The 25,279-nt window shown below is 37.3% G+C and overlaps 1 protein-coding gene and 1 long non-coding RNA gene across 62 annotated transcripts in view; one reads left to right on the forward strand and one right to left on the reverse strand.

The window, feature by feature from the left end:
• LOC103351270 (uncharacterized) overlaps positions 1–25,279 on the forward strand; it is a 235,567-nt gene that overhangs the window by 98,745 nt on the left and 111,543 nt on the right. For 40 of the 50 annotated variants that reach the window (XR_011380571.1, XR_011380581.1, XR_011380579.1 and 37 more), the window contains one exon: positions 1–25,279. This exon is cut by the window's right edge and continues 13,349 nt beyond it. The exons of the other annotated variants lie outside the window; for them this stretch is intronic. This is a non-coding gene — a long non-coding RNA (uncharacterized lncRNA). 50 annotated transcript variants of the gene reach the window in all.
• The window catches only part of UBE3A (ubiquitin protein ligase E3A), a 103,620-nt gene continuing 102,276 nt past the window's right edge, over positions 23,936–25,279 (reverse strand). For all 12 annotated transcript variants that reach the window (XM_070053554.1, XM_070053548.1, XM_070053552.1 and 9 more), the window contains one exon: positions 23,936–25,279. This exon is cut by the window's right edge and continues 6,442 nt beyond it. The gene's annotated coding sequence lies outside the window, so the exon portion shown is untranslated.

Here is a 25,279-nt window from a genome sequence, read left to right on the forward strand (position 1 = left end):
GCAGCCACTGTGGGTCTTGGCATATATCACCCCGCAAATAAGAGGGGACCTACTTTATTGATCCTGCTGTGCTTGGCTTATTTCACTTAGCATGAAGGCTCATCCATATCGCGGTATGTATAAGAATTTCATTATTTTTCAGGTTAATATTCCATTTTATGTTGTCCATATTTGTGAATCAGTTTATTCATTGGTAGGCAACTGAGTTGTTTCTACATTTTATGTATTGAGAATAGGGTAGCTATGAATATTATACAGGTTTTGCTTGAATACTTCAGTTGAGATATGGTTAGTGCAATTACCATATCAAATCATAATTCTGTGTTTAATTTTCTAAGGAACCAAATTAGATACTCTTGGATACTGATAGAAAACACTATTTATTGGGACTGGCGCTGTAGTACAGTGGGTTAAAGCACTGGCCTTAAGCACTGGCATCCCATATGGGCACCAGTTCTAGTCCCGGCTACTCCTCTTCCATCCAGCTCTCTTCTATGGCCAGGGAAAGCAGTAGAAGATGGCCCAAGTCCTTGGGCCCCTGCACCTGTGTGGGAGACCTGGAAGAAGCACCTGGCTCCTGGGTTCACTTCGGTGCAGCTCCGGTTGTTGTGGCTATCTGGGAAGTGAACCAGCAGATGGAAGACCTCTCTGTCTCTACCTCTCTCTAACTCTGTCTTTCAAATAAATAAAATAAATCTTTTCAGAAAAAAAGAAACACTATTTGTTTTCCTCCATTGCTACATTATACATTCCCAGAAGCAACTTATGAAAGCTCCAAGTTCTCCACATCCTCACCAACATTTGTTATTTTTATTGTTATAGTAGCCAAATTAATGGGTATACATACTACCTCGCGGTTTTGATTTGTATTTCCCTAGAGATAAGTGGCACTGAGTATCTGCATATACTTACAGGCCATATCTTATTTTTAAAAAAGTCTCTAAGTTCTGTATCCATTTCGGAATTGTGTAACTTTGTTTAACATGTAATTGTTGTGGAATACAGTGCAGTGCTTCAACACATACTCAGCTTCAACACATACTCAGCATAACTTCATCAAGCTAAGTAACTAGCCTATCTACTCCAAATCTTCTCTTTCTGTATGCAGTTTCACAACTCCTCTTTACCATTTGTTTTTAGCATTTTATTTATATGTATTGTAATTGAAAAAAAAAAAAAGAGATCTTCCATCCACTGGTTCACTTCCAAGTGGCTGTAACAGATGGGACTTGACCAGGTCAAAGCAGGAAGCATAGAACTCAATGAGGTCTCCCATGTGGATGACAGGGACATAAGTACTTGAGCGATCATCTGCTACATCCTATGGTGCTAGAACAGAAGTGGAACAATTACTCAAACCAAGGAACTTTGATATGGCATGTGACTTCTTAACTGCTGTGCCAATGCCCATTGCCACTTCTGGTTTTTTATATGGAATAAAATATATTCACCCTACTCTGAAATGAAACACTGGACCTGTTAATTCAGATTGTTTTGGGACCCATTATTCTAACATTCATCTATTCCTCCTTCTCCCACTCTGTGCAACCTGCAGTAATCACTATTCTAAGTTTGGATCAACTATTTTTGTTAAGCTTTCTCATGAAAGAGAACATGCGGTATCTCTTTGTGTTTGGTTTATTTTACTTAACATGATATCAGTTCCTCCATATAGCCATGTCAGTTTTTCATTCCTTTGTATGGCTGAATAACCTTCCATTGTGTATGTATATCAAATTTTCCTTATCCATTCATTCATCAGTGAAAATCCAGATTGATTCCATATCTGAAAAAATTGTATGGAAATGAAATATCCCATATCCACCTGTCCCACACATGAATAATTTCCCATATTATCAACAACATGTACTACTGGAGTAATGGAATATTTGTTACAACCAATGAATGTACATTTATACATCATTATTAAAGAATATGGTATATATTTGGACTCAGTCTTAAATAATCTATGGGTCTTAATAAAGCCTAATAACATGTATTTACCATTATAGAAGTATACAGAATATTTTAACTTCCCCCCAAAATTCTACTTGGGCTATTTAACCCTCTATACTGCTGAAACACTCATTTTTTAAAACCATCTCCATAGTTTAATCTTTTACAGAATGTTGTGTGCTTATACTGCATGAATGACTTCCTTCACTTAGTAACATATTTAAATTTTTCCAAGTCTTTTCATGGATGTGAGCCTCTCTTTAGTGTTAATATTCAGTTTTTCTGGATATGCTGTGGCTTATCTATCCTTTCACCCATTGAAGCCATCTTGATTGCTTCCATGTTTTATCATTTATGAATAAAGCTGCTATAAACATCCATGTAAATGTTTTTATGGGACAGATTTCAAATCTTTCAAGCAAATTTCAGGTATGACTGCCAGAGCTTACAGTAGCAGTATATTTATTTTTGTAAGAAATGGCTAACCTGCTTTCCTAATGGCTGTATCACTTTGCATTCTACTAGCAATGAATCAGAGTTCTTGTTGCTCAATATTCTTATCAGCAATTGATGTTGTCATTGCCCTTAATTTTGGCCAATGTAACAGACATTTGTAGGTTTTAGTTTTCATTTACCTGATCACTTGTGTAGAACATTCTTTCTATATGCTTAATTATTTTTTTCTTCTTTGATGGGTATGTTAATATCTGCGCAATTTTGTAATTGTTTTCCTATTGTTGAGTTTGTTAATTCATATTCTTTGTAATATTCCTCTAATAAATGAGTCTTATAAATATATACTCTTCCCATTTATGGCTTGTCTTCTCATAATCTTGACAGTGTCTTTTGCAGAGGAGAAATTTCTTAATTTTGCTGAAGTCCAGTTTGTGCTTCCACCCATGAGTGTTGCCTTTGGTGTTTCACATAGTCATCACCAAAACCAGGATCTGGATTTTATCCTATGACTTCTCATAGTTTCATAGCTTTTTTTTTTTTTTAAGATTTATTTGACTCACTTTAAAGGCAGAGTTGTGTGTGTGTGTGTTGGGGGGGGGGGGGGGAGACAGAGATCTTCCATCTGCTGGATCACTCCCCAGATAGCCACAACAGCAAGGGCTAGGCCAAGCTTAAGACAAAAGACAGGAGTTTCTTCCTAGTCTACCATTTGGGTGCAAGGGCCCAAGCACATGGGCCACAGTCTGCTACTCTCCCAGGTGCATTAGCAGGGAACCCATAAGCAGTGGAGTAGCCAAGGCTCAAACGACCATCCATATGGATGCCTGATCACAGAAAGCAGCTTTACCCACTATAGGACAAGGTCAGCTCCTAGTTCCATAGTTTTAAGATTGGTGTTTAATTCTCTGCTATACTTTATTTTTGTGAGACTTAGGGTTTGTTTTTAGATGTGTAGTTGTTTGGGACCATTTGTTGAAAAGACTATCTTTATACCATTGTATAATGTTAATTCAAAGGGTTCATAGCAAATGAAATTAAAATATACTGCACATTTCCCATGAACTTTTGAAATAACTTTGTATTGCCCTTGTTCCTTTTCTAAGAGAAATTTGACTATAGTTGTGTGAACCTACTTCTGAGCTCTTTATTTTGTTAGATTGATCTGTATGTTTAATATAGCTTAATATAGCTTCATAGTAAATCTTGGAGCTGGGGTAGTGTCAATCCTCCAACTTTGTTCTTATACACACTGTTGGTTGTTCTGCATCTTAACTCTCCACATAAACGTTGGAATCAGTTTGTGAAGTCACAAAAATAACTAGCCGGGATTATGATTGGAATTGTCTTGAACTGATAGTTCATGTTGGGAAGAAACATGCTGACAATACTGAGACTTCCTACCCATGAACATGGAATATTTACATTTATTTAGTTCTTCAATTTCTTTCATGATTTTCTTGATTTCCTCATATAGATCTTGTAAGGATATTCAAAAAAAACTTGGAATATTTGCATTATTTAAAACTATGCTTGGGTTTTCTTAAAGTGTGCAAGCAGGTACATATGGTTAGCTTAATACATGGGTTTCAGTTCCTGAGGGATGCAAATGTAAACCATAGTTTACATTTTGAATTCCACTTTTTTATTGCTAAATAAATTTACCTTTGTATATTAACCTTGTATCATACAACTCTGCTATACTCACCTATTAGCTCATGGAGATATATTGTCAGTTGATCCAGGTTTCCAAGATATACAATCATGTAACCAATAGTTTTGTTATTTTTCACAATCTGCATACATTTTAATTTTCTTATTCCATAAACAAGAACTACCAGTATAATGTGGAAAAGCAGAGGACATCTTTGCCTTCTTCCTGATCCTAACAAGGAAGCTTGTAGTTCTTCACCATTATGTATGTTGTTAACCATAGGTTTATTGTAGATGTTATGTATAAAGTTGAGGAAATTCCCCTCTATTCCTAGTTTACTAAGTGCTTACATCATGAAGCAGTGTTGGATTTTGTTACATGAATTTCCTCATCTATTGATGTAATCATGTGATTTTAGTTGTTAGATGTGATGGATTATACTGAATGCTTTTCAAATGTTGAACCAACCTTGTATATCTGGAATAATTCCACATAGTCATGGTTTATAATATTTTTTACATACTGTTGGATTCAACTTGCTACTTTATTGAGAAGTTTGGCTTTTATGTATATGAGTGTTACCAGTGTATCATTTTGTTTCTTATAAAGCCTTTTGTCTGGTTTTGCTAGGAGGGTGATAATGGCCCTATAGAATGGTGAGGAAGTATTTCCTTGGATTCTGTCTTCTGAAAAAGAAAATAGGAAAATGGTGAAATTTTTTCATAAATATTAAGTAAAATTCAACAGTGAACCCATTTAGGCCTAGCTTTTAGAAGGATAATTATTGACTCAATTTATTTTTTTAAAGATTTTATTTATTTATTTGAGAGACAGAGTTACAGACAGTGGGAGGAAGAGACAGAAATGTCTTCTGTTCACTCGCCAAATCACCACACTGGCCAGAGCTGTGCCAATCCAAAGCCAGAAGCCAGGTGCCTCTTCCGGGTCTCCCACATGGGTGCAGGTGCCCAAGCACTCAGGCCATCCTTAACAGTTTTCCCAGGCCATACCAGAGAGGTGGATTGGAAGAGGAGCAGCCGGGACTAAAACTGGCACCTGTATGGGTTGCCAGAGCCAAAGGCAGAGGGTTAACCAACTGTACCACCATGCCAGCACTTACTGATTCAATTTATATAATATAGGACAATTTACATAATCAATTTCTTGTAGGAAGTTTGGCAGATAAGTTCTGTCAGGGGAATCCTTTGAAAGAAATAATTATCAAAATTGTGGGCATAATTTTTGTCACAGCTTTTGTCTCCCCTAAAATTTGTTAAAATCCTAATTTACAAGGCAAGAACTAGGAGGGGGTGAGGATTCTTTAGAGACTATCATGTTACAAAGGCTCTGCCTTCATACATGGGATTGGTACACCTATAAAAGCATGCAAGAGCTCCCTGTATCTTCTGCCATGTGAGGAACTAGCAAAAAGACAATAGTCTAGGAACCAGGAAGCTGGCCCTCACCAGATGCTGAACCTGCCAGCACTCTGACCTTGGAATTTTCATGATCCAAAACTGTAACAAATAATATTGTGTAGTTTATAAACCCATCATTGGTGATTTTGTCATAGCAGATGTAATGCACTGGCTTCTTTATAACATTCCTTCATTATCAATTTAATATACATGGGACTTGTGGACTTGCCTTCTGACATTAGTAATTTGCTACTTTAAAAAAAAAAAAGCCTGCAGACAATCAATTTTATTTATCACTTCAAAGGATCACATTATGATTTCATTTACTTTCTCTATTCATTTGAAAATATCAGTTTTTCTCCTGTTTTTTAACTACTGCTTACTTTGGATTTAACTTACTTTTTTCTGATTTCCTAAGATGGTAGGTTAGGTAATTGAATATAGTTAATTCTTCTTGCCCAAAGAAAGTTGTAAATTTCCCTCTAAGTACTGGTTTGAGTGTATGTCACAAATTTTGGTGACATGCATTATCATTTTCATTTTGTTACTACTGATGTTAACTTCTTCAGATTTTTTTTCCTTAAAGTATGTTTTATTAGAAGTGTACCTTTTATTGCCCACATATTTGGCAATGTGCAGCTTTCTGAGCCTCATTTTAACAAACTTAGTGATTTTAGATTTTGAAAAAGTACAGAGTTCCATATATTCACCCCCCCCTTTTTTTTGAAAGATTTATTTATTTATTTGAATGTCAGTTACACAGAGGAGAGGCAGACAAAGATAGATATTCCATCCAATGGTTCACTCCCTGATTGGCTGCAACGGCCGGAGCTGTGAGGATCTGAAGCCAGGAGCCAGGAGCTTCTTCCAGGTCTCCCACGTGGGTGCAGGGGCTCAAGGGCTTGGGCCATCTTCTACTGCGTTCCCAGGCCATAGAAGAGAGCTGGATTGGAAGTGGAGAAGCTGGGTCTCAAACCAGCACCAATATGGGATGCTGGCACTTTATGCCAGGGAGTTAACTCACTGCTCCACAGCGCCGGCCCTCCCCTCCCTTTTTCTTTTTTTCTGTTATTTCTAGTTTAATTCTATTGTGGTCTTAAGAGAAGACATTGTATGATTTCCATTCTTTTAAATGTATTATGTGTGAAAGTGATATGATTTAATTTGAAGGCAGACTAACTTAATATCCTTAGGATTTTATTTTGTGTGGGATTTTGTATTAATGTATATGATACAATAATATAACACTGTTCTCTGAGCTATAAAAGAAATGTGATCATTATGTTTTACAGAATTTCTGGAAGTTTTTTGCCCCAGACTGAAATACCAATATATCCCCTACTCATTATCTAATAGTTTTTGAGACTGTATGTCATTTATCTATTTTTACAATTTAATTTGGATTGATAGCAACTTTAATTAAAAAGCCTCCACTTCTATGGTACTCTGTCACCATTTATGTAATTGATATCATAAATTGACCCATGCCAATGTACTAATTTTTTTTTTTTTTGTCAAAAGTGACTCCCTTAACATTTCTGTTAGGGCAGCTTTAGTGATAAATGAATTCACTCAGCTTTGATTTGGGAATGTGATACTATTTCTTCAAATAACTTTGTCTTCTAGGACTCCCATAATACCCATATTGTTTCCAATGATGGAGTTCCCATAAGTTCCCCAGACTCCATTTTTCTTCAGTTGTTTCTTTCTGTTCCATGGATTCCATAATTTGAAGGCTCATTATCAAGTTTGTGGCTTCTTTCTTCTGTCATTTCATATCTGCTGATGAATCCCTCAAGGCAAATTTTTTAAATTCAGTTAATTTATGCACCAGGATTTATATTTGGCTCTCCTTTACTAGCATAATTTCTGCTGTGTTGCTATTCTCACTTTATTCAATTTTCCTCATTCCTTTAGATGTTTTATTTTCCTTTAACTGAACATATTTATGACAAATGTTTTAAAGTCTTTAAACTCAATATCTTTGCTTCTTCAGGTAGTCTCTGCCAATTTTTCTTTTCATTTAGCTATCTTTTCCTATTCAATTTATAAAAAAGATTTATTTCATTTATTTTAAAGGTAGAGTTACAGAGAGAGGGAAAAGACAGAGGTATTCCATCCACTAGTTAACTCCCCAAATAGCCACATGAGCCAGAGCTGAGCTGATCAGAAGTTAGGAGCCAGAAGCTTCTTCTGGGTCCCCCATGTGGGCACAGGGGCCTAATCACTTGAGCCTTATCCCACTGCTTTCTCAGGCACATCAGCAGGCAGCTGGATTGAAAATGGAACAGCGAGAACTGAAGCCAGTGTCCATATGGGATGCTGGCACCACAGAAAGAGGCTTAATCTACTACACCACAGCACGAGCCCCATCCTGTTCCATTTTACAGCTAGCAATTTTTGTTTGAAATTAGATATTTGAAAATGTACCCAGCATTCCTATTCTCTGTATACTGATGCTATGCCAGAGCAATCCTTTACTGATTGGCTGACTGTATCTATGCCTAGATTCAGCTGAGTGAAAACCTTAAGGTCTTCTTAGGTCTTTTCTGAGCATGCATCTTTCTTATGCCTGTGTGACTTTCACTTTCCCATTAAAAACTACTGTTTTTCACCATCTGCTTTTCCTAGGTTAAACTCAGTTTCTCCTCAGAGCCATATATGGTCATTTTTGTCTCCATCCATAATTTTTCCCTCTGGGTATCTCTAAGTTTGTAGTATCATTGCAGCTTTCACCACCAGGAACTACCACCACTTTACACATCAGATATCTGTGTTAGGTAAAACATAACCCATTTTCTCCCTCTGGTTTGAGGGAGGGAATTGGGTTGCTACAGTTTCCAGACAAAGACCACAGCATACCAAGGAGAAGATGAGGTATGTGAAGTAAATGCATAGTATTTCCCACTTTACATGTAGCTTTTCCTTCATTGGGCATTTGCCAGGTTGCTTTAAACTTCCATTTCCCAAAGCTCCTCCAAAGCTGTTAGCCAGTCTGGTTCTTTCCTGGTATCACCATGGGGGAAAATGAGTTAGAGCTTCCTAACCCCCATTTTCCTGAATCACATTTCGGTATTCACTTTAAAATGTGTTAATACTTGATTTTGGCCCAAAACGATTTTGTGGTTTTACATACAAGTAAAAAGACTGTACAATTCCACTGATGTATGTTCTATACATGGTCTCCTAAGGTAGATAATAATGTTGCTTAAGTCTTCTAAAACCTTGCAAATTTTATTCTTTAAATTACTCTTTTTTTTTATTCTGTTAATGATTGAAACAGATGTAGTATTAGAATCTCAAGCTTTACTTGTGGATTTATCTATTTTTCCTTGCAGTTCTATCAAGTTTTGTATCACATACTTTGAATATTTCTTATGAGGCATATAAACAATGTTGTTATATTCTTGTGTTAAATTAACCCCTTAATAATGAAACAAATTTCTTTATCTCTTCTAATATTCTTTGCTCTTTAGTATACTTTGTTGGTATTAATATAGGCATTCCAACATTCTTTGAATCATACTGGCATTTCTATTTCTACCCTTCTAACATATATTTGTCATTAAAGTGCATTTCTCAGATGAACATATAGTTACATTTTGTGTAACCCAATCTGAAATTCTTTGACTTTTCAATGTACTTTATATGTAATTTACATCCATTATGATTATTGTTATGGCTACATTTAAATCTACAAATTTGTTATTTGATTTCTATTTATCATATTTTTTTATTCTTTTAGGGCTTTCTTTTGGGTTGAGCATTGTGTGAGTTTCCTAGGCTGCTGGAAGCACCATAATCTCAGTGACTTAAAACATTTATTGTCTCACAGTTTGGGAGTCTACTCAACTGAAACGTAGTAAAATCAGGGCCATGTTCTCTCTGCAATATGTAGAGAGAATATCTCCTTGCCTCTTCTAAGTTCAAATGTACAACAGCTATCCTTGACATTCTTGCAGATTACAGATGCATTACCCCAATCTTTGCTTCTATCAACCCATGGTTGTCTCTTCTGTGTGACTCTATTCTCATCCATGAGAATTAGAGTCTATGCTAAATAAGACATACTGCAAGATGGTCTATCCTAATAATCTCATTCTATTTCCAAATAAGATCCTAGTGATAACTACTGGTCCTAAAACTTCAACTTATTCTAGAGGACAGAAATCAAATCATCAAAAATATTTAGTATGATTCCACATTACTTTTGATAGGTTACCCATAATTTTAATTTAGGAGGTGCTTTAGAGTTTTTTTACTTAAAGTAACCTCCAACTCCATCAAATTGTGACACAAATGTTATGAATTCATTGGTTTCTGGCTAAATAATATTTCATTGTGAACACTTAGCACATTTTCCCGCTGATAAATACCTACTTAGGTTGATTCCGTATCGTGGCTCTTCTGACTAGCTCTGCAATCAACATGGGAGTTTAGACATCTCTTTTATATACAGAGTTTGTTTCTTTTAGCTATATATACAGAAGGGGGATAGTAACATGGTAAATATTTTAGGGATTTTGGGGGTAGTGAACTTCCATGCTAATCTCCGTAACTACTGTACTAATTTGCATTCCCACCTACAGCTTATAAGGGCTTGCTTTTTCATCCATACCAGGTTTGTTGGTTTGTGTTATTTTGATAATACCCATTCTAACTGGAATGGCATCTCATTGTAATTGTTTGTATTTGCAAGGCTAATGATAATCTTTTCATATGCATATTAGAAATTTCTATTTCATTTGAGAAAGTCCTCATCATATACTTTACCCATTCCTTAAACTGTTTTGTTGACTTTTTGAGAGCTTTACATATTGTGTATCAATGCTTTGCCAGGTAAATAATTGGAAAATATTTTCTTCCATCCCCTCTGCTGTGTGTTAACTTTGTTAACTGTTTATTTTACTACACGGAAAAGTCTTTGTTATAATTCCATGTATCCATTTCTGCTTTTGTCATCTCCGCTTTGGAATCATATCTCAAAAAAAATTGATACTAATATTGATTGCATGGATTCACTGCTTGTCCCTATTCTGTTTCTCTATTTCCTCTAGGTGTCTATTTTTATGAGTACCATGTTGCTTGGATTATAGCTCTGTAGTATGTCTTGAAGTCAGGAACCAGTATGCCTCCAGCTTTTTTAATTTTGCTGTAGGTAGCTTTGGCTATTTAGAGTTCTGTAAATAAAGCCATGGGTATATTCATTAGTACTACGTTGAATCTAAATCACTTGGCATACTATACATATTTTAATATTAATTCTTCCAATCTATGAGCATGGCAGATCTTTGTGTGTTTCTTCAAGTATTTCCACTAGTGTTCTGTAGTTGTCATCGTAGAACTATTTCATATCCTAGAATAAATTTGCTACTAAATTTTTTTTTTTTTTGCAGCATTTTAAGTAGGATTGTTTATTCCTCAGTGTTGACTTTTGGTGTAAAAAGACTACTGATGTGTTATTTTGATTTTGTATAGATATTTTACTAAATTCATCAATTCTAAGCATCTTTTGGTGGAGTTTTCAGGCTATTCTATATATAGAATAATATCTCCAACAGGGATACTTTTTACTTTCTCCTTTCCTAGTTGTAGCCTTTTATTGGTTTCTCTTGCTAAAATTCTTAGATAAAATGCTTTGATCTCTTTCCATATTGTGAGTATGCATAATGAGGCATGTTTATGATAATGAGGTATGTTTCTTCCGCATTAAACTGCTCAGACCTATTTTGGCAATTCATGAATATTGAGTTTTACTGAATACTTTTTCTGTGTATCTTATGATTTTTATCCTTAATTCTGTTGAATACATGATTTCTGTTAGAAGACAGTTATCTTTAAAGACTTAAGAATAAAATCCATGTACCTATATATGGGTACACACATCCTGAATATGTATAGATTCATGTTTCTATGTACTTTTTTTCAAAGACCTGCAAGATTTTTTTTCTTATACTTCGAGTTCATTCATCTTAACGTTGTGATCTTAAAGGGTTTTATCTCAATCAAATTGAAAAATACTTAAAAATAGTATATTTTTTTCTGCGCCCTTGCCTTACACTGGTATTACTATGAATTAAATTGTTACATATTTCTTTATTATCTCTGTATTTCCTTTGATATGTTTCATTACAACAACCTCTAATTTATTTCTTTGATAATGCCTCATCTGTATTTTAAGCCTGGAAACATTTCACTTAAGGCATACAAACTTCATAAATTTAAGAACACAGTGATTCTTCCATCCCTACTGTTCCTCCCACTTGCAGTTCTTCTCCACTCTCTCCTATTCCCATTCTTATTTTTCAAAACGATCTATTTTCAATTAACCTTTTACTTATAAGATTAATTGTACACTAAGTAAACAGTTCAACAAATAGTATGAAAACTGCTCAATATTCAAGATAAGAGCTTTCAAAATCATCACATCTCAAAGTGACAACTTCACTTCTATAGATTACCTTTTAGATACTCTGTTAGTTACCACAAATCAGGGAGAACATATGATGTTTGTCTTTTGGGACTGACTTATTTCACTAACTATAATCGTTTCCAATCCTATTCATTTTATTACAAATAACAGGATTTTATTTTTAGATTACAGCTATGTAGTACTCCATGGTGTACATATACCATAATTTCACAATCCAATCTTTGATTGCTGGACATCTGGGTTGATTCTATACCTTAGCTATTGTGAACTGAACTGCAATAAACATTGGGATATAGACAATTCATTCATATATTGATTTTTTCTTCAAGTAAATGCCAAAGAGTGGGAAGGTTGGGTAATATGGTAGGTTTATATTCAGATTTCTGAGGTATTTCCATATTGTCTCCCACAGTGGCTCTACAATTTTAACTTCCCACCAACAGTGGATTATCTTTTTTCCCTGCGTCCTCGCCAGCATTGGTTGTTTTTTTATTTCTGTATAAAAGCTATACTAACTGGGATGTGGTGAAACCTCTTTGATTTGCATTTCCCTGATGGCTAGTGATCCTGAGCATTTTATCATGTGCTTCTGGGGCTCTTTATAATAAATTCTGGATAGTTGCATGGTCTACAAATACTTTTTCCTATTCTTCTGGTTGCCTCTTCACTTTGCTGAGTTCAAAGTCTTCTAAATTTTATCTAATTCCATTTGTCAAATTTGGCTTTGATTGCCTGTGCTTCTGGGGTCTTCTCCAAGAATTCTTTGTCTATGCCAATGTCTAACATGGTTTCCCCAATCTTCTTTAATAATTTGGTGGTATTTTGCATCATAGAATTAGGTCCTTGATCCATTTTGAGAAGATTTTTCTATACGGTGTAAACTAGGGGTCTTCATACTTCTGCATGTGAAAATCCACTTTTCCCAGCACCAGTTGTTGAACAGACTGTCCTTGCTCCAGGGATAGATTTTAGCTCCTTTCTCAAACATAAGTTGGTTGTAGAGGCGTGGGTTGACTTCTGGAGTTTCTATTCTGTTTCACTAGTCTACCCATGTTTTTTTGCTAGCACCAGGCTGTTCTGATTGTAACTGCCCTGGTATGTCTTGAAATTTATTTTGTGATCCCTCAGGCTTTTTTGTTGTATAGGATTGCTTTCACTATTTGGGGACCCTTGTATTTCCATGTGACTTTCAGCAACTTTTTTTCTAGATCAGAGAAGAATGTTCTAGGTATTTTGATTGGAATTGCATTGAATCTCTAAGTTGCTTTTGGTAGTACTGACATGTTGATGATACACTGTTGTAATCCATGAACATTAAAGAATTTTTCATTTTTTGTGTCTTATAATTCTTCGATATTTTTTAATTCCCATTGTAGAGATCTTTGACATCCTTGGTTAAATTTATGTCAAGGTATTATATTTTTGTAGCTACTGTGAATGGAACTGATCTTAAAAGTTCTTTCCAGCCATGGCATTGTCTGTACATTGTCTGTGTATACAAAGGCTATTCATTTTTTGTGTTGATTTCAAATCCCACCACTTTACCAAACACTTCCATGAATTTGGATAGTTTCTTAGTGGAGTGCTTTGGATCCCCTATATATAGAATTATGTCATCTGCAAATAGGGATGGTTTGATGTCCTCTTTCCCAATTTGTATACCTTTGACCTTTCTTGCCTAATAGCTCTGGCTAAAACTTCCAGGACTATATTAAATATTAATGGTGAGTGTGGGCATCCTTGTCTGCTTCAACTTAAGGGGGAATGCTTCCCACTTTTCCCCATTCAATAGGATGAATGAATTTTCTTGAGGCAATTTGATTCTGTTGAGGAATGTTCTTTCTATACCCAATTTGCTTAAAGTTCTCATCATGAAAGCATGCTGTATGTTATCAATTTCTTTTTCTGCCATCTACTGAGGTAATCATAGATTTTTATTCTTCAGTTCGTTAATGTGATCACATTTACGGATTTGTGAACACTGAACCATCCCTGCATACCAGGGATAAATGTCACTTGGTCTGGGTTAATTTTTGATTTGTTGATCTCAACTGGCTAGCATTTTGTTGGAGGATTTTTCATCTGTATTTATTAGGGAAACTGGGTTATAATTCTCATTCTTTTATCTTTTTGTTGTTTAGGAATTAAGGTGATGCTGACTTAATTAAGGAGTTTGAGAGGACTCCCAACCCCCTTTCAATGGCTTAGACTAGCCTGAAAATTGAAATTAGTTCTGTAAATGTCTGGTAAAATTCAGCCTTTCTTGTTGGTCTGGTTAGGCTTTCTATGTCTTCATGGCTCAACTTTGGTATATTGTTTCCAGGAATGTATCCATTTCCTCTAGGCTTCCCGATCTGTTGGCTACAGATCTTTCTAGTAATTCCTTATCTCTGTGGTATCTGTTGCTACATTTCCTTCTCCCTTTCTGATTTTATTGGTTTGGGTCTTTTAGTTGAGCCAACAGTTTATCAATTTTGTTTACTTTTTCAAGAAAAACAATTATTCATTTTGCTGCTCTTCTGTATTGCTTTTTTGGTTTCAATTTTATTTCTTCTCCAATTTTAATTATTTTTTCATGTAGGCACCAATTGCTACAAACCTCCCTCCTAACACTGATTTTGCTGTATCCTGTGTATTCTGATATGTTCTATCATCATCTTCATTCACTTCCAGAAATTTTTTGATTTCTCCTTTCATTTCTTCTGTGACCCACTGTTCAGGAACATATGCATTGAGCATAACGGATGTGGGTTTCCTGGTTCAGGTCATAGGCAAATCTGGAGTACACAGCATAACTTGTATGATCTCGTAAGAAGACATTCCCATTGGCAGTGACCCATCTGTTGGCTTGCACACAGCCATGGTTCCTACTTGGAGCTTCAGCCACAAGACTTGCCCTCAGCCCTGGCTAAGCAGAAAAGTAGGGAGGAGGAAACTACCAATAGCATTTTCTTGCTGGACTAGTGGAGAAAACCATCTTAACGTACCTGTGTTCAGCTTGAAAGAAAACTTGTGTTTCTGTGGATACCTCATCAGGACGGCAGTCTCTTCTGTGGTTATCCATAATGTACACTCCTCAGCCTTAACTTTTTCAGCTGTCTCCGCAATAAGATTATGAGCAGACAACTTAGTACCATACAAGGAATGCTGTTCTTGGAGTTAGGTGTCCCAGGTTTGGGTCCTAGCTCTAGCACTCTGTAATTCTGCCATGTTCTTGAATGTCTTACCATTTGGGCTACATGAATTCTGTCTACCTTTCTGAAATTCTTTATGAAATCTCAGAGCACAATGCACCTCCTGCTGCCTTGGTGCTTCAGTGAATTGTCACTTGCTAGAGAGCTTCAAAGATTTTGTATCTCCCCAGAGCCAGCACAGTGTCTGTCAGCAAGAGTATGTAGCCGATGCTCAATGAACAGAGGTCACTTGGGCTAAATGCTGGATATGGAGCCTGAACTATGAAAAAAGTCTGAAAAAACCCAGAGCCCAATGTAACTGCTCCCATAGTTTCCATTGACAGTTGAGGAACCCTAGGTCTTGTGGATATGACTGACTTGACACACATTATGTAATTATGGTAGACCTTGAAAGTGAAGAGAATACAATGGCTGAAATGATTTTCTAACTTTAAGCAGGAGACATACAAATTAAAAAAAAAAAAAAAAACATTATGTGAAAAGAATCCAGTGATCAACAGAATAACCTCGTTAGGGAACTGCTGGGCATCTGTATGTTGGAGGCGGGTAGATCTGATGCTGAACTAGGGGAACAATTGGAAAGGAAGTGTCAGAAACCAAGAGTTAAAGATGTCCCCCAAGTTCCCAGTGTGGATGACTGGGAAAATAGGATAGTATTCATGGAAGTATTAACATGGGATTAAGATGCAGTCAGTAGCCACAGAACTAAAGTAATTTCAGTTTACACTGCATGAACTTCAGGGACATAGTAAGCTGATCACATGAGCAAACAGTCCTGTGACCCTGGAGAAAATCACATTGCTTGGTGCTGGGCCCATGGTAGGAGCAAGTGTCATCACCATCACAATGGGACACTGCTGTTGGTATTCATGTGGAGCTTGCTGCAATTCCACATTTTTCTGGGCCCTCATCTCTACCAAGGGATTTCTGACCCTTTACTTTTGCAATGTTACCCCCCACATAACAGTGGATTATGGGGTGGGAATTGGGCCTAGTGGTTAAACCACTGATTGGAATGCTCACATTCCAAATTAGAGTACCCTGGTTGGAATCTCAGTTCCACTCCTGATTCTCACTTCCCACTAATGTGCACCCTGGGATGGTTGAAGTAGTGGAGTTCCTGCAACTCATGTGGAGTCTAGATTGGGGTTCTGGCTCCAACTCTGGCATGTCACAGCCCCAGCCACTATGGGTATTTGGGAGTGTGAACCAGCAGATAACAGCTCTATTTGTCTCTCTACAATTTCCAACTTTTAAAAATTAAAAATGCAGATTTAATAGTTTAGATCCTTTACAGCTGTAAAACTGCTAAAGCACAAAGCACATTTCTAAGTGATGGCAATATTTTACATTCAGACAGTTCATGGCTGCCAGCATCTCTTCTAATTAAATATTAGAAGATTAGCCCTGGGCATCTTAAAACAGTGCTGGACTCCACTGACTATAAAATAAGCCAGCAGGCTTTGACCATCTAAAGGGGTCTAGCCTAGGAGATACAACCAGAAGGGGAAGGGAAATTCAACAAAGGTACAACTGGATTAATTCAACCCCTTTAAAGTTGCAATAAAACAAACTACCCAACACTGCTATTATTTTCCTACTATTTAAGCAAGTATACTCTTTTTCCCCAGGTTTATTATAAACAATGTTACATCTCATAGGCCAAAAGTGGTTTTGGCCAGCCCCAATCCAAGCCAGTCTGTGGCAAGATTAACAATGTGGCCCTGATTGGCTTGGAAATAATTTGCCTCCACCTGGAGCTGGGTGTGCTTTGGAGATCAAACCTTCAAATTGCATGATAGCCATTCAGTGGAGGAAAAGTAGCCTGGATGTCTGGGGCAACATGAATTCATGAAAATTCCTTTAGATTTACATAACATTTTCTAAAGTAGAAATAATTTTTATAACATTTGGTTTATTAATTAAAAAATACTACCTTTACCCTAAATGTATTCCAAGCACAAAGCCTCCTTGGTAATGAAAGAGAGAAAGCTATCAAAACTTTGTATTTTTACTCAGTAGGCTTTGACAAAGCAGTAACTCTTGAAGAGGAAGAACACATACAGGTAGTCTATCTGCTGTCAGATGTAGAAAAAAAATGACTTCTAGAAGTTTCAATAGGCTTAAAGAAGGTACAGCACTATTTCAGGAATAAACTACCATTTGATAGTTTGGAGGAGTATTTGGGATGGACTGGGAAATAGCAACAAGTGACATAATAGGAATATTTGGAGGGAGAGGAGACATAGAAAATTTGTATCTTTTTAATTAAAAAAAAAAATGGAAACCTAGGTAACAACCTTAAATTACAAAGTGGCTGGAATCACAAAACCCCCATAAAATCCTGGTAGGACAAATGTGGCAACTTATATGAAGGTGCTCTTGTAAATGCAGCAATCATTTGGGTGATAACACAGAAAGGCAGGGAATTTAGGACTTCCACAGGCTAGCACCACCACCATCTAGGGCTCTGTGGCCCATCCTGCTGTCCTGATATCTGAGACTGTCTAGGGTAGGTCTAACATCTAACCACACAATCACATTTTTTTGAGTGTGGCTTCTAGAGCCAGAATGCCAACAGTGGCCATGTCTTCAGCAAGGAGTCCTCACTTGTACCTTCTGCCTCCTACCTTTGCCTCTTTTATTTTTAATTTTCAGGAAGTTTCTGTTTTTAACAAAAAATTCTTATACATTACAAAAGGGGACCAACTACAAGAAACTGATCAGTTACATCCTTATGAGGTTCATAAGGAGACATCATAAAACATAAAAGGGGAGTTTAACAAGTTCATGGGAAAATGGAATTAAAGAATCACTTTCAGCCACCTTACTGGGATATTTCCCTATTATAACTTTAAAATCCTGTATCTCTGTTAACTTCATTAAAAAAAAAAAAAAAAAAACCCTCTCTGTTATCATCTGCCTGGGAAACATACAACCAAACTTAAGAAACCTCCAACTGAAAATGAGTAGTAGTAGACAGAGACATGGCGGATGGCCTTCAAGCCTGCCTCCCATTGGGAAGGGGACAGTTGTGAGGTAGAGTTAAGAAGCCAGGAAATAAGTATCTGAGGACCTCTGACCTTGGGAGAAGCCCTCAGCTTCCATACTACATGTCCTGGCAACCCACAGAATTCTTAAAAACAAACATCAAGGCCCGGAATAGAACACTGCAGTCATAGTGCCCATGGGTAACTAAGCACACTCACAGGTCCTCCGCTGACAGAACACTGGCTGCCAGGTCCCCACATGGGCAGAAAAATGTCAGATCCCCTGGTCCAAATGGGCATCTCATGGAGGAGCCACCAATGCAGCAACTGTCAGAACTTGTCAGAAAATTTCAGCAATCAGAGAAACAAGTACTGCCCCATATTTGGAGAAGGCATAAAGCTCATGGAAACAGAGAAGTCCTACTCAATCCTCTCCTTCAATTGGAAAGAAGATAACTTGCTGAAAAAGAAACTCAGTTTCCTGGAAACCATGAAGAAATATGAAGCCAATGCTTGGCTCATGGAGCAGAAAGCCTTTTATAAGCGATGCCACCTGAAGTTCCAAAGGTCAGAACTGGCACATGCACGACTGCTTGGTAACAAGGAGCTTGTCAAACTGCTCACCAATAAGAGCTCATTCTCCACCTACAGCACCACCTTGGTGGATGACAGTGAAGCAGCCGTGAAGGCAATAGTTGAGAAAAGGGTGGAGGGGAGAAAGAATAAAATGCTCTTTAGATTTAATCTGAACAAAGACACACTCTACCCAGCTGTCCGGAGTGGGCTGCTTAAGGACTGCCAGGCAGCCTCCACTGTGATCCCAAAGGCAAACTCTAAGGACAATGGTGGGAGCACAACTCTGAAAATGAGATCACCCTCCAGAGTAGAGAGCAAGCAGACCATGGTTTCGTCTCTGCAAAGTCCAGAGCAGGGAGCAGCACAACAGAGAAAGTTTCCTGAGGACAGCAGCCCAGCACCACAGGAGGAAAAAGGGATCATGGACTCCTGCAGCAAGTGTCCAAGCACTGGGCAGCATAATCTCCAAGATCCAGCCATTGGCAGGGAATCCAAAGGTAAGCTCCTTAGATATATAGTCCATGGAGATATAAACGTGGAACACCCAAGAAAGAAAAGGCCAAGCCCTCGAAACAATCTCCATGGCCCAAAAGATGTACCAGTGGATCCAGCATTACTGAATCAGATTCATAACATCCTAAGGCAAGAGTCTCTTATGAATGAAAGAGCTAAGTATTTGGGAGAGACAATCAGAAGTCTCCCACAGCCCACAAATTTTCAAAACTCCATTTTCAAAAACCCCTTAGAGAAAGGGAGACAGGAAGCACTACATGTCCCTAGAATCGGAACTCATAGTGCATGAAGAGGACAGAAAACTAGTTTTTGAAGGAATTGGGAAACAAATTGGAAGCAACTCCATCACCACAAAGAACACACACTTTTTCTAAGGCATCCCTCCCTTTTCCACCACTTCTTAATACTTACCTATGAAAAATCTTACCCCTGATCTCAAGACTGCTCCTGAACTCAAGAGAAAATGTTTTCCTCTTCTATAAAAACACAGCAATCAAGGCAGGATTTAAAAGTAAGATATGGACCCAGGTCACGGCAGGCCCTGCAGCCCTCCAAATGAAGCCACGGAGACAAGCAGCGAGAACGGGCAGCAAAGGAAGGGTAGGCTGAGCTGGGACCAAGGCATCTTGAACTTTCCACACCAGGCTTCATCTTCATACCAAACAACAGTTTTCAAGGAGAGATATATAAGAGGAACATGACTCTGGGAAACTTTTTGGCAGTATTGCTCTTACTGTAAAAGAGAGTAAAAGACAATTTGGGGACTGTTAGCAAATTTGTTTCTTCAGTGGTGTCGGGAGAGAAAAGCAACTGGGGACAAGGATGGGGGTGGTGGTGGCTACCTCTAATATCTGCCTTTTCTACAATACAAACCATCTAACAAATTAAACCAAATTGACTAGAGAACCAAGCAGGCCTCCCTTTATATCGGTCATGCCCTATGTGGAGCCTGCTCATATTTAATCAAGCAAAGACAATGCCCACTTAAGGAAGCTGAAGTTAGCCTGGCTTGCTACTGTGGAATGAAGTCTAATAAGCAGGAACAGAGGTTCTGGTTTCTTACTTTATTTATATAAATGCAATGGTCACATTGATTAGGGACAAAATACTTAACAACTTGGAAACTATGTTTTCTCATCCGTAAATGAAGACTGAGAAGGATGAGCATTTAGGATATTTTTACTGCTAAACATCCACAACCCAATTACTTTGTCACAAAGGCAGTCTGGACTATTGTCCTTAAGCAGACACTAGTCTTTTCTTTCTCCAGATGTCAGTACATATTTCAGGCTTTTTTTGTGAGGCGTAATATAAGGCAGTAAAAATCTTTTTATTGTCAATTAGGTGGTCATCAGCTAGGTATCTATGGGAAGTGGCACTTACACATTTAAATGAATTAACAGTATGACTATTAATATTAAGTTCCACGGTGACAGAAAAAGTAACCAAAGAATTCATGCCATAAACCACATGGCTAAAAAATAACTTCATGTACATGTGAAATCAGAGGCCTCAGATGAGGCCCAACACCTACTGACATTACTGCCTCCACTTCATGTGGGCCCCATGTACATTTTGTCAACTTCTTCCATGGGTTGGTTACAATGGAAGCATTCAAAGAATACATATGGTTGTGAAGAGAAACAAAAAAGCCACACTAAAATGAATAATGGGATGACAAGTGTGATGTTAGGGTAGGGCTGCAGTGAAAGTAGAAACTCAGGTACAGTGGGATCAAACAAAGTCGTCCTCACAAAATTAAAGTTACTTAAGAAAAAATGACCAATTTACTCACCACCTTCTTAAGAATACTTGGAAAACAGCTGGTTTTCCTTCTATTGCTTTTCTGAAACAAACTACATTCCTAAATGCAATGTGAGGGTGGTTGTCACTGCACAATGGAAGAAAGCGTAACAGCATCTGAATGTCAGAAAAATCTCCATCCAACATCACTGATTACATACAGGAACAATCCATACACTTTTTATTTGCAGTTTCTATAGAAATTTTAAGTCTAGTTGACAAATCGGCCCCTTTGTCTTTGCAATCATAATTTTATTCATGCATTCATTCAACAAATATATACTGGAAAACAGGGAAAGAAAATGAACATTCCTACTCTTGGAGCTAGTTCTAAGGAGACGTAGACAGGCACTATGCACTTTTGACATTTCAATAAACACAATTTAAATTTGAAAACTATCTCCATCCTCTTAGCATGTGAAGGTGAAGAACATTTTCACTGTTTGGGTGCTGGAAGCAAATATACTGGGAGCAATTTCTAAAATGTATTGTTAGGTGACAAAACAAATTCCATTTGACAGGGTCTAAATGCACACCACCCTCCTGTGTTGAGCTGGGTTCTTCCTGCCCAATCTCAGCTGAAGTTCTTGGAGGTTACCTTCCTGCTGTAGGTGGCTCTCTCTGGAGAAAGGGTATTTCCTCATCTGCCTCAAGAAAGATCTCACTGCTGACCCCACTACTACTGGGAAGTGGAATTCAGCAGTGTCGGGCATAGTGATAGGGCCTAAAAGGGAAATAACCCGAGGATAATTTTGTGGACAAAAGGAATTAAAGCTTATTTTGCTGCAACAAGAAAACCTGAAGTTCATGAATAATTTTTTTTCATAAGACATTTCCCATCAACTTCTTGAAGACCCCTTATATATACCCTCCTTAATAGCTAAAGTGAAAGTTCAGATTCAGGGATGAGTGTTAAGCCAGCAGTATGCAGACAGTATGGAGGTGGGTGGGAAGTTTCTGAGACACTGTAATTGTGTGGCTCCACAAAGCACCCTTATATTTGGCTCTAGGCACCAGGTATGCCCATGAATAAGACAAAGGCCCTGTACACATGGAACTTAGTCTAGTGCAGCAGACAAAAATTCGCAAGCCAACTAATCTGTGTAACTCTAACATTTCCAAGGATTTCCTTGACCTTCTCTCCTCCCTTTTTAATCCTTCTCCCTAGTGATAATGTTCCCGTCAAAGGGTTCAGCTATGATTTACAAACTGGAATCGTAAACTATCTTCTTCGTAGGCTTCTCTCTAGACAAATTTGGAACTGCTTCCGGACAGTTCACTTTGGCTATTTCAGACACTTCAACTAAATCATGACACAACGGGATTAATTCCACAACCCCCCCACCCCCATCCCACTCTCCCAAGCCTGCTCCTCTTTTATATAAACTCAACATCATCACTACCCATCTGATCACCCAAATGGGAAATTTGTACTCATCTTTGACTCTTCTCCTGGCCAAGACTGTATGACTATGAAGTTTACAAGTTCCAGTCCCTGTCTTGGACTGTGTCTTTCCTTCTATACTAAAGTGGATCTGCCTTTCTAGAATTAACACAATAATATCCTCACTTTGAAGTGCACATGGGGACTTAGATTCTTCTAGTTTATTATCTGATAATGCTTTTGCTTCTCAGTCTGTAAAATAAATTCCAAAGTCCTTGGCATGATCTGCAAGAACTTCTAATCATTCTGATTCTTTCTAGTCTGACACTAAGGTAGTCTGACACTAAGGTTCAATGAATTGTCTACCTTACTACTATACACCTCCTCATGTGTTAAGTTTTAGCTACCTTCATCACCTGTCTGAAGTTTTTGAACCCAAATTCTTAGTCCAAATTGTACTTTTACAAAGTTTTATAACCTTTACTGGATTGCACGTGTCTGGCTCAATCTGCCTGAAAGAGTCCTTATTTCAATGAAGCAGTCTTGAGTCACTCCAACACTCTGAAAAATTGAATTCAACAAGCATTTTGCCCTGGTAATGGTAATAAAAACATTTCATACTTCAGTTGGAATGGGATCATAAATATCATAATCCTAAGTATCCTTTAAATCCTTTCCATTGGTCTGGTTTACTGAATCATGAAAACTGTGATGGTGGTAGAAGAGGTCTACAGACAACACAACTTTTTTTCCATTTGGAAGCCTACTCCATGGATTTTTCTAGGGATGAAACCTCAGCCCATATAGCTTTCCTAATCACTTTCAGGCAATAAAGGACCCTTTTCTGGATATTAAAGAGCCCATACAAGTGAAACATCAAAATGCCAAACTATTCTCATTCCCCTTTACCTTCTTTCCATTCTAAGGTTTATTTCTGACCCTTCTGAAGGAAACAGAATTAGAAAAAAAAAAAAAAAATCCTGCCTTACCCAGTTACTATAGTGTCTTGGTACTGGACACAAGGGGTTAGTAACTTTTTTCCATGGAATACCTGCTGCTGAAAACCATAAACAAAATTCTCTGGCATGGCTGGCCATTTCCAGCCTCTCCTCCCAACAGCCTCTACTCTGGATAGCACTCAGCTGCTGGTAGCCAGCTTCTAGAAAGCCCACATGAGAAGGGTGTGCTTCAAGATGGTAAACAGTCCATCTCTTATGGCAACCAGCTGTGGCCACAGGAAGCATACACCAAATACCTTCATTGCTGGAAGTGCCCTTTATTCAGCTGCCAGAGGCCACTGCAGACATGGCTTACTTTGGGACCTTTTCCACAAGCTACCACTCCTGCATAGCCCAAGATGTAAAAATCATACACCAAGGTCTCAAAGTTCATTTGAAACAAACCTCACTGTGTTTGAAGGCAGGGGAAGTTCCCAACTCACTGTATGAGGACCAACATTACCCTGATTTCAAAACCAGGTAAAGAAATAACAAGAAAATCAGACCAATATCCTTTATGAATATAGATGCAAATATTCTAAACAAAATACCAGCAAACCAAATCCAGCAGCATAGAAAATGGTTTATATAGCATGGACAAGTGAGATTATTCCAGGAATGTAGATTGGTTCAATATACAAAAATCCATCAATGTTATACAACATATCAATAAAGGACAAAAACTACATGACAACCTTAATAGATACAGAAGCATTTGACAAAGTCCAATACCCTTGTTGATAAAAACACTCAACAAACTAGGAACAGATAGGAATTTCCTCAGCTTGAAGCATCTATGAAAAACCCACAACTAACATCATACTTAATGGTGAAAGACTGAATGCTTTCCCCCTACAATCAGGAACAAGTAAAAGATGGCTGTTCTTGCCACTTCTATTTAATATTTTACTGGAGGTGCTGGCCAGGGCACTTGGGCAAGAAAATAAAATTAAAAGAATCCAGATTGGAAAGAAAGAAGTATTTCTATTCACAGATGCATGATCTTGTATATAGAAAATCTTAAGCAATTAAAAAAAAAGTATTAGAATAAATGACTTCAGAAAAGCTACAGTATACAAGATCAGCATACAAAATCCTTTGTATTTCTAGACATTAGCCATCAATAATTCAAAAATGAGAATTAAGAAACAATTGTTTGTAATAACACTAAAAAGAATAAAATAGGAAAAAAATTAACCAACGAGGTCAAGATTTGTACACTGAAATCTATAAAACATCACTGAAGGAAACTAAAGACCATAACAATGGAAAGACATTCTATGTTGCGGGAACTGAAAAACTTAATACTGTTAAAATAACAACATTCCTCAAATTTGCGTACAGATTCAACACAATCACTATAAAAAATTCCAGCTGCCTGTTTTACAGAAATTGACAAATTGATCCTAAAATTCATATGGAATGCAAGGGACCTAAACAGACAAAAATCACTTTGAAAAAGAACAAAGTTGAAGGACTCACACATTCCAAATCCCATTAAAAGCTACAATAATCAAGACAGTGCAGTACTGGAATAAGATACACATATAGAACAATGGAATAAAATTGAGTTCAAAAATAAAATTTTATATATTTACAGTCAACTTTTGTCATGGATGCCAAGACCATTCATAGGGGAAATGACTTTTTGACAACTGGTGCTTGGACAAACTAGATATTCACATACGAAAGAATGAAGTTGGACCCCTATATGCACCAAATACAAAAATGGACCAAAGACCTAAAACTAAAAGCTAAAACTATTAGATGCTTGAAACAAGCACAAATCTTCATGACTTGGAATAGGCAATGGTTCCTTAGATATGACACCAAAGCACCAAGCAGCAATAGGAAAAATAGGTGATTTGGACATCAAATTAAAAAGTTTTGTGCTTCAAAGGAAACTA

The sequence above is a fragment of the Oryctolagus cuniculus genome, chromosome 12, assembly GCF_964237555.1.
Source record: "Oryctolagus cuniculus chromosome 12, mOryCun1.1, whole genome shotgun sequence".
NCBI classification, from domain to species: domain Eukaryota; kingdom Metazoa; phylum Chordata; class Mammalia; order Lagomorpha; family Leporidae; genus Oryctolagus; species Oryctolagus cuniculus.